Source organism: Ornithodoros turicata, chromosome 3 (assembly GCF_037126465.1).
Source record: "Ornithodoros turicata isolate Travis chromosome 3, ASM3712646v1, whole genome shotgun sequence".
Lineage (NCBI taxonomy): Eukaryota > Metazoa > Arthropoda > Arachnida > Ixodida > Argasidae > Ornithodoros > Ornithodoros turicata.
Genome location: NC_088203.1, coordinates 86665599 through 86676307, shown reverse-complemented (window position 1 = coordinate 86676307; position 10709 = coordinate 86665599).

Genomic DNA, 10709 nt, shown 5'->3' with positions numbered 1-10709 from the left:
TTTCACTTGCAATATCCCGTTTGGTGCAAAAATGTGTTGCTGTGCTTGGTGCCGTATAATCTGTCGTGGAAGCTAATTCTGTACTTGCTGTCGTGTATTCTTTGGTAGCATCATGGACGCTCAGGACCTGTCCTCGCTACAAAAGCTATGCCGCTCCGGGGTTTTCACTGTCAGAACCAAAGAGGAGGAAGTCGCCCGTGTGGATGAAGTTTGGTGACAGCTTTTCCTTTGTTGGCTTTTTTTTTTTTTTGCTCTTTTGTGCTGACGGGAAACAACGTTTATTTGCTGGAAAATTGGCCTGATATATCGAGCATAGAAACTGAACTATTGCTGCGTGCCATGGGAGACACGGATTTTTCGGATAGGATGCGGATGTCAAAAAGCTCCTCCGCGCAGTGCTTTAGCTCGCACGACAAAACGTATTACTTAGACCTGTCCATCACCGCTATTCCTCAATCTCCGTTGCCGGCACCGCGCACACCGGAAACAATGCCATAACCTTAACCACCCAGGATTGCAATACGCGTGTTATGCTACAGAAGCAAAAATTATGGTTACCTTGCAGAAGTCTGTGCCACAGCATATTGCTTGCTCATTAAAACCCAACCAGACCTGAGAAAAATTAAAAATAAAACGAATTAAAACAGGAGCCCAAGAAAAAAATATAGCACCCCACTGATACATGCAACGTGGGTCACTGTGGTCATAATACCCTCTACTAGACAGCAGGGTCTTCGATATAGTGAAGGTGTTGGGACTTTGGGCACCGAACACGAGGGATGCTGCCTTGGTGGCACTTGTGAAATTTGTCTAGAGCTGTGGGATGGATACAACCTTCTAGCATCCTGTGTGCATGATCTTGGGATAATTGTGAATAGTGTTTAATTGTGGACTTCTACTGAACATATGGATAGTGGACTTCTGAACAGTGAATAGCGAACTTGCGAGTAGAGCACCTGAGAAGTAGTTTTTTGGGGTGGGGTGGGGTGATAATTTTTGTTAGGAGTAGCAGAACAAGTCGGGAGACGAGTTCAATTTCTCCTTGTTTTTTTTTTTCTTACAAACAAACAAACAAACCCTCTACTACAAAAAATATTTACTCCTGTATACGAAAAAACACCTTCGAGATTTTGTAGAGGAAGTCTCGTTCTATAAAACTGCGTTGGTTTCAGGCGTCTCTTCCGACCTCTTCATTGCGTGTTTTACGCTCCATTGTAGCGAATTTTGGAAAAATCACATACTTCCTCTTTTTTTCCTGCAATGACTATAAAAGTTACGTGTTTGGCGATTTTTACTGTTGAAGTACCGATTTTTACTGTTGAAGTTGAACCTTGGGGCCTTGGCAGGAAAAAATATTCATTAAAATTTAATGGTTTACTTTCCACAAAAAAATCGCGAAGTAGGAGGAAAATTGCGAAACTTCCGGCCTTTGTATACCTGCACCGATTACAGCACGACAACCGGGATTTGGACGCTGTGTAGAGCATAGTTTCCTCTATACGCAGAAGACAACCGCACAGTTCTAGGTGCTTTCTCTGAGCCGCACCTGCCGTTCACACCAGGCACGGTTTTCACCAGCGCTGCGAACTTTGCTGGTGTCTAGCACGCGCCACATTGAGATTTGGGAAGAAATTTTTCGTGGTGTGTCGTTTTGCACTATTAGGGACTGCTAAAAAAAATTCGTAAAAATCCGGGATCGTTTTGTGGGGGCCGAGCAGGTCCGCTGGATCATTTCGCGTGGAATCGCCCAGTTGCTTCTCTGTGCTAACACGGAACTTGGTTTCGTCCTTGGTGCCGGTATGAAATGAATCGATGAGCGGTGCACGTGACGACTGCGAGCAAAACTAAGCAACTTATATGAGGAAAGCGTTGAAGGGAATGAGTAGAATCGCTGTCACTTTTTTGTCTGCAATGTGTGAAGAAGTGACAGCGATTGTTGTGTCATCTTGGCGCAATAGGGTGCAATGCTTTTACGGTTGTGTTCGTCACGCACACATAGAGAACTGTTTTCAAACTTGCTTTATTCAAAGGGATGCAACAGACCTATATGATCAGTAAAGTATATGGGGAAGGCGAGACACTTCAACTCCGTCCGTGGCAATGTTCTTGCTGAGGACTAGGTCAATGCACATACCGTTGCGAGTGACGGCTGTGCTCAGCAGCATCGGTGCGATGCGCTTTCCACTCTCGCTCTTCAGATGGCGTGCGCGCTTTGCGTGGCCGCCCAGTTGTGAGGACTCTGGTACGATGGCGACGAGTGCACATCAGGGGTTTATTTCCCTCTCCCTGCGCTGCGATTCACCATCGCGCAGGCCACTGGTGGTTCCGCAGGGGGAGGGGGGCGGTTACGTCATTGGTGGTATCCATTGTGACACGTGATGTTGTGACGTCATGTCACGGTGACGTCATTTCATTTCTGGCACGGTCGCCATAATCACCGACGGGCATGGTGACATATCGGCGGACTATAAAAATTTCGGTATCAGTAACGTTAAAGAATCGCGCTGACAAAGCCGTAACGGAAATACTTGTTCCGCTTCAGGCATAGTAAAGATAGCGCGATTAGAGCTCCGCTACCGAAAAAAGTACAGATTACAGTAGCGTCGTTACATATAAGTCACGTACAACACTCCTGCTTACACGCAAACGAGGTGACATTTTCCGAAAGCCTCGCTTTGTTGTAAACAGACTTCCGCCAAATTGACACTCGTTCTGCCCAATTATCGACGCAACCCGCCGTCCTAAAACCTCGGGATTATTTCGACCGCGCGTCGCTTCGCTAATCATTACCCTGTAAATTGCGCGCACACACATAACGGAGGAGCAGGTTTTTATTGTCCGTGTCGGAGGCGCGAGGACTGCTCTATGAGCACTGTGGTCACTAATGTTGCGTGGGAAAATGTTACTAAAGTACAGTTCGAGTAATTACACCGTTAGGAACAACAACAAAAAAAGTTATTCAGCGGTATGCCAGAAGCAAGCAGTGTAGCTGAGGGAAACATTGGTCCGCCCAAAGCTGATGTACTATTTAAACAGAACTTCACCGCATAGCACGCAAAAGGTCAACCATTGTTGCCGCCATCGCTCCTGATTTGTGGAAAGGGCGAGGCGAGAACTCCTTTCTGTGACAATAGACCTCTCCCTGTTTACAACGAAATGACGTCAGATGGTACAACAGCGCCGCCAACTTGGTACAGCGAAATTACTAAGTAGAAAATCAACAAGTCACAAGAAAGCCACGTTTAAATATAGCTTTTCATATTGTAAGGTGCTTATGCAATCACTTACATGTTATTAGTTGTATGACCTTGTTGTGGTCCATTCTACCGGTAGCCCTATCTTTTCGGTAGCACTTTCTAAAGATGGCTACCGCTGGCTCTTCCATCTTCAGGAGCCTGAAGGGCACGAGTTTCTCACGGAATGCACGTGGTGTCTATGCGAAGCTAGAGTCACTAAATAGGGGTACACAGTATCGCATTCGTTTTCCGCGCCGGAGCCGCCGTTCGGTGTCGGCAATTGGGCCGATCATGTCACGTGGTTTCTCCTTCCAAGACGAGCCGTTCATGTTGAGTCCCCTCCATCCAAAACCGGTTTTCTGGGTCACGAGCTGGCTCGACTGCGCGCTGTTCTCCGGGGGAGAAGGGGGAGATTGGCGTCCCGTTGCTAGGCGACGCAGCCGCGCCGGACTCAAGATGGCGGGCTGGCTCACCGGCGTGGCTAAGTGTCGTTACTTTGCTCCCTATTTAGTGACTCTATACGAAACAAGCGCGAACTAAGTCGTAATAACAAAACGACATTCCGCACAGGATTAGGACATTGACTTTTGAGACGATGCACCTATCCCTTGGGGGACCTTGCTGTTACGGGTGAACACAAATCTCTTGGGGTCATCTTTGATAGCAAGCTCACTTTCTTACCCCACATCAAGAGCCTTAAAACAAAATGCATTAAGTCACTTAACCTATTGAAGGTGCTGTCCCACAAATCTTGGGGAGATGACATCCTGCACAGGGTCTATGTGTCCACAGTACTGTCTAGAATGGACTATGGATGTGTTGTCTTTGGGTCTGCGCGGAAATCTGTCCTGAAGATTTTAGACCCAGTACATCATCAGGGACAACGTTTGATAACTGGTGCTTTCCGCACGTCGCCAGTGGAAAGCCTCTATGTCGAGAGCAACGAATGGTCACTCGAAAGAAGGAGATTTTACTTATCTGTTTCGTACTCTTTGAGGGTAAGAGGTTATGCCAATAATCCAGCTATTACCTGCGTTGGAGGCACGCGCTTCAAGCAGCTGTTTCTTAATAAGCCAAGCATTGTTCCCCCATTTAGCATGCGTGTTCTTCAGGGATGTGAGGATTACAGTTTCCAACATAATGATTTCATCATAGTAGAGGCTAGTCCTCGGGTCCCGCCGTGGCAATCACCTCCATGTTTCAATAGCTCCCTGACTATGTTTAAGAAACAGAACACACCACCGGTTGTGCTCCTGCAGGAGTTTGAGTCCCTTAAAGAAAGTCTTGGACAACACAGAGCTTTTTACACTGACGGTTCCAAAACACGCACCTCAGTCTCATGCGCAATGGTAACCGATGGACTCACACAGTCATATCGTCTACCTCACATGCTCTCAGTTTTTAATGCCGACGTATACGGAATAATCCTCGCATTGAACTACATCTTAGAGAGTCACACCAAGTCGTCAGTCATTTACACAGATTCTCTGAGCTCTTTTCAAGCAATAGGCAACATAGTGATGTCCAAAAACCTCCTTGTGTAGAAGGCACAGTGCCTTGCTGGTAAGGTAATTAAAAAGGATCTCTTTAACATTCTGCTGGGTACCCACTCATGTGGGTATACCCGGGAATGAACTCGCTGATGCAGCTGCTACAGCTGCTCTTTCAACTGAGGTGAATCCTTTTGATGTACCGTCCCAAGACCTCCGACCTACACTTATGAGGGCCATAAATAGCAGATGGCAGCAGCACTGGGATACACTACACGCCAACAAACTTCACCTGGTTAAGCCCACCATTGTAAAACCGACACAGATTTTTAACAGTCGTCTTCATGAAGTTGTTTCTGCCAGGTTGAGAATTGGGCACACTCATTTGGCCCACAGTCACCTCCTCTGCAATGAAGAGGCTCCACATTGCACTCGATGCGACGGGATGAAGTCTGTCCTCCACATGCTTATTACATGCCCCCCCCCATCACATGAAACACACCGACTTCACCATTTCCATGAGTTCTACACATACCACACACCTCTACATCCATCCCTTTTGCTGGGGGATGAGGCTCTTCTACCATTTGAACGGGTGTTTAGTTTCTTTGAAGACGTTGGTGTTTTAAACGCATTGTAGTTTTAGCTTTATGTCCTTTTATTCTCTAACTGTACAGTTTTACCTTAGCTGAATCACTATAGTTTTAACTAGTACTTTCCTTATCATTGTCTTGGCGCATTATGGCCTTCGTTGCTTATGCGCCAAGAAAACCTGAATCATCACCTATCCCTTCAGTGGAGCCTTCTTTTCTTTCCGCGGTGGGCTCGGAACGCGAATGAGAACACCAACGCGACTAAAAGCATGACCTTATTTGTGTGTACATTAATACAAAGAAGCGACCCTTGACCTTCGTGAAGGAATACGGCTTTATGAAACGGCGAGGTGTTGTCCGTCGGCGCTGTTTCGGTTTCGCTATGTCTGCCAACGTCATGATGACGCCACGGTGACGTTTCTTCGGTAGAGGTCTATTGTCACGACTGCATAAGAGTCCCAAAAAGGCGTGCACCTCCCGTTTGTAACAAATCACGCAGCATTGAAAAAGCAAGTAACAATATAAATCATGGGAGAGCACGATATAAATCAGGATGACGGGTGTCTGAGAGCATGTTGTGCGATGAATTTATGTTCCAACCACAATCCCGAATGACATCGTTCTCTCCCCGAATTTCTGAAAAACACAGGAAGGGTGCACTCTTTTGTGACACCTATGTAGGTATGTTAGTTGCAGAAAAAGGCGTACGTCCCACTGTCTCCTCAAATCTGATACGGTAACTCTATATCACTCGGCCTCGCGTGATTATCGTAGAGCATGGGCGCGTTAACCAGGTGGTGTCCGCGAGTAATCCGGAATTCTAAAGTTGATGTGATATCCACTTGGAGATTCCTTTCCAAGAAGAAAACACCAAAAAGCTTCGCAAGATTCATTCGTTTTCTTTAATAAAACATCAAAAACACATCGATTTCCAAACCTAGTGCCAGCTTCCGGTTGAAACGGCCCTTCCCTACTTCGCTTCTTCCGGTGACGTAATTGGCATTGCCGACGAGATCCCGAATCGTTCAGCTGACGGCGTCGCCAGGCTGGTTTCAATCCGACGCCACCGAAGGCATGAACGCAGATGTTTCTAGCGACCGCTCGGTACAGATTGCGAGTCGAAAGACCGCATTTTTGTGACGGTCAGCCTGCCTTCATAACCGACCAGAACAGAATAGAACAGAACTCCGACCTGTCGTCGCTTCAATCTCACCATAATTCATCCTCTCATATTAACCACTGTGAAGTGGGGTAGTGTCCTGCGGCTACCACGGGGAAACATCCCATGTCATCATCACTTCTTCATTTATTATTGTTGTTGTCATAACCGACTCCGGTGACGTCGGTCCACACACGGTTGCCAGAATTCAGCCGGGAGCGCGCAACCGGCTGCAAGACCTGATTAAATTCATTTTCTAATGTTTCCGACTGTTTGAAAACGATATATTCCGATTGCATGTATTTCAGGCACCCACTATTCCGATCGCGCGTTCAGTTCAACTGCAGTTTTTGTCCGGACATCGCTTCGGAGCATAGGCGCCGACTGCGGGGGGGCGCGGGGGCCCTTGTCCCCCCGGAACATGAACTAGGGGGGGCGCCGCCTCCTCCGGGAAGTCCCGCTAAGAGACTGACACCAAACTTTGGGGCTCGGCGCACTCGGGTCAAAAGAGCGAAGGGGCACCAACCCAAAAATGCATCTTGCAATTTGTAAAATATGTATCCGCCCACCATACTCATTATCACAGTAGAAGGTGAGGCGAAGAAACACAGAGGATGACACAACACGTATCCTGAATTTCGCCCAAAGCAATCAGATCAATGAAACGAAGCAGTCAAAAAGGTACCAGCAGCTGCCAGTGAGGTGTAACGGTAACGCATATTCTTTGGGAGCGGGTTCAACTCCCGCTGCTCCCATTTCATTGACCATATTGCGCTCATTTCGGGTCAAACACGGAGGATTCAATACATTTTGTTCCTTTTGCACTCAGTTTTCAAAGGCGTAATGCCTTCAGTTGTGCACATGTTCACTGTTTACGTTCTCTCTGTTTTTTTCCTTTGTTTTGCTGCATACATCATAGGATCCCGCAAGAGTGTGTGATTCTTGAGCTTTCGTTTTGTGTTCTTCATTTCTCTTTCCGTTTCTTTCCTTCTTTTTGTTTTCTTATTTTCTTTGCCTTTTTAGACTTCCCCCTTTCACTTTTTTCGAATAACAAGCAGACATCCATCTGGCTTACCTTTCCTTTCTTTTTTTTTTCTTAATAAACATATCCCCCCCCCCCCCGGCCAGAGTACTTATTTCGCGGTGCGGCCTTGCCCCCTCCGGGAAAATGAAAACTCTCCGCCTCTGCTTCGGAGCCCATGGAGCTCGCTCCTTTTAATGCGTTAGCATTAAGAGTGTCAAAGTGGAGAAAGCTGTATGTATGTGTGCATGAGACGGTGAAACGTCACCGAGGCAGAGGTATAAGTTGAGACGGAATGGGGATAGGAGAGGGTAAATCTAAATGAAAGTAAATTATATGAAATTGAGGTAGTTGAAGACAATTAAGAGTAAGGGGCAAGAGTAATTAAAGCTAATTAAAGCAACAGAGTTGAGTTTAAAGGTAATGAATGTAAGAGGTATGTAATAAAGGGAAATATAAAATGAAAGTAAAGATTACCGAAGGAACCGCAGGTTACCAGAGGTAAAATGTAATTAAAGGTAATTAACGCCAATGAAAGGGAAATTGAGAGTAGTCAAAGCAAGCAAACGTGGGGGGGGGGGGAATATGTTTAATGCAAGGTAAGAAAAAAAGGGAAGGGAAAGGTTAGCCACGGTGTGGGCTTGCTATTCCCTAATGCTTTCAAGCAAACAAAAGAAAACAGCTGGGATACAGAAAATTATCAAAAAATGCAGAAGAAACAGCTCCTTCACTAAGCAAACGTATTTAAAGGGAATTAAATGAAATTCAAGATTGCCTCAGGTAACCTTCGGTAATTAGAGACTATTTGAAAGTAACTGAGGATAATTAAAGGTTAATTAAAGCTACTTACATATAGTAATTGAAAGTGTCCAACCGGAAGCCATGTATAGATCGGAGGTGGAGAACCGAAAGTCAGGTTAAACCGGAAGTGGACAATCGGAAGTCGAGTTGGACTGGAAGTGGTTACCGGAATGCAAGTATAGACGGGAAGTGGACAACCGAAAGTCAGGTTAGAAAGAAAGTCGGGTTTAGAACGGAAGGCAAGTGTGGACCGGAAAAGGCATTTGCCTTACCTTACCTTAGTATTGTGACTACGGACTTCTCGCATTTACAGCTAAACCGTCACTGATTTTTTTTTTTACTAAACGAGACATCTTTTGCGGCGTGTGGCGGCCCCGCGCTCCTACCCTCGAGTCGTAGTGCTTCTCGCACTCTCCTCTCCCACCTGCACCTTAATTAATCTTTTTAGGGCTGCAGACAGCCGGATCGGACGACGGCTCCACCGGAAGAGAACGTTCAGTGACACCCAGAGGCCTAAAGGCGCTTTGCCGCAACGTGCACACATATCACGTGCACGTGCAAAGCTCTCTTGGCTTAAAAACTCGCGCGTTTAGCAGAGGCTCCGGAGCGAGAGGGACAGAGTGGACGGAGCGTGCTCTACAGAGCCGCTATTAACGCGCCAAGTGTTATGCGACGAATTTTCTTCTTTTGTACACCGTTTTCCATCCAGCCTCACACCGGACGCTTCGCAGCCAGCACGCCAGCACGCGCGAACCAAAGAGGAGGAATACGTACGCATACCATGAAGGAAGTGCACAGCCCGTGTGCTTTCCTCCTGTCTGGCTCGTGCGGTCAACCGTTTTCAACGTGTTCCTCCGGTGAGGCGGCGCTTCTCTTTCAATATGGCGGCGTCCACATGAAAACAGTGGATGCACCTGCACATCTCTGCACATCTCTCGTAGCCATACTTGCTTCGCGCAGTATTGACACGGGAATTAAAAACAAAGTATTACGAGGCTCTGGATCTATTCACTTGCGCTACGACAGGCTGTGGTCACGGCGTATAGAATCCAAACAGGAGAATAAGAGCTATCAGCGGAGAATGGGAAGGTTGTCATAGACTGCTTCTTTCATCACTACCTGAATGATGAAGTACATAAATATGTGCTTGGATTTAATAACAATAACGTGTTATACGGGGCCCTTGATGAATTGATAGTTTTCGTTCTACCACAACAGCGCACCAAACGATACGCATCAGAAACGTGCTGCGATGATTGATTGATTGATTAATTGATAAAAGAAAAAAACGGAGATCGTGCTGCGATGCAAATGCTTATTTTTTAGGCGTGTACGCTTGCACTAGAATTATTACTACAATAATTCACGTTCGCCAAAAAAACTTAACTTAACTTAACTTAACTTAAAAAAAGTCAACTTTCAATTACCGAACGATGTAGTTAATTCAAAGCCTGCAGCTCAACACCTGCTTCAGTTGGGAACGGTGCCCTTACCAACTCGAAATCACTCCACTTGCCGCAACTAATTAGACTGGGGCAGCAGCACCTAATGTATGGCAGTCTCGGAATGGGAACGGGAGATTAATAAGAAATGAGACAGGACACGCCCATGACCCAGCACTCAGTCGTCATCACAATTAGCCAGCGCCGGAAGACGATTAGATCGCGCGAACATTGTGTTCTTGCATAGTACATCTCTCTGACTGAAGCACGTGCGGTTCGTAAATCCAAGTACCGAGAAGAAGAAAAGCGATGATTAAAGGGACACCGAAGCGCAAAAAATTCTTCTCTCAGAATGAAAGGTGACGTTACCTTGACACGAATACAAAAGGAACGGGGTTCATTCGTACAATTTCTATTTATTTATTTTTGAGGTGCCCACAGCCGGTAAAGGCATAACAGTGCACACAACCGTTCGCTGCATCGTGCGCGAGATTAATGAGCGAGAGAAACTACGGCTTCCCTCTGTCTCTCCTTCTGAGTGAGCCGACAATGCGGTGCGAGCTCTTATTGGTGCATCAGACAGACGATCTGTCCAATCATCGAAGGAGATAGTGTGAGGATACCAATAAGAGGCCTCTCCGCGCCGTCGCGCTGAAAAAATAACCGTTCCAGAAAGAACTTCAGCTTGTCCGTATTTTGCTCCTTTAAACGGTTCTTAGAAACGCAGGACGCCAGGAGAGCCTTAACCATTCTTTCTTTCTCAAAGACAAGAAAAGTTCAGAGAAGGGTTCTCGGACTATATACTTTTCTATAGTCACTATATTATTTTTATATACAACACTAAATATTTTTCGGTGTACATCGGTACCCCGTCGACCTTACAGCTGGGACATACATGGGGAAGGGACCGTTCCGAGGCTGAGAAACAGTCTCCTCATTTTTCAGAGCTTTGTACGTTTTATATGCA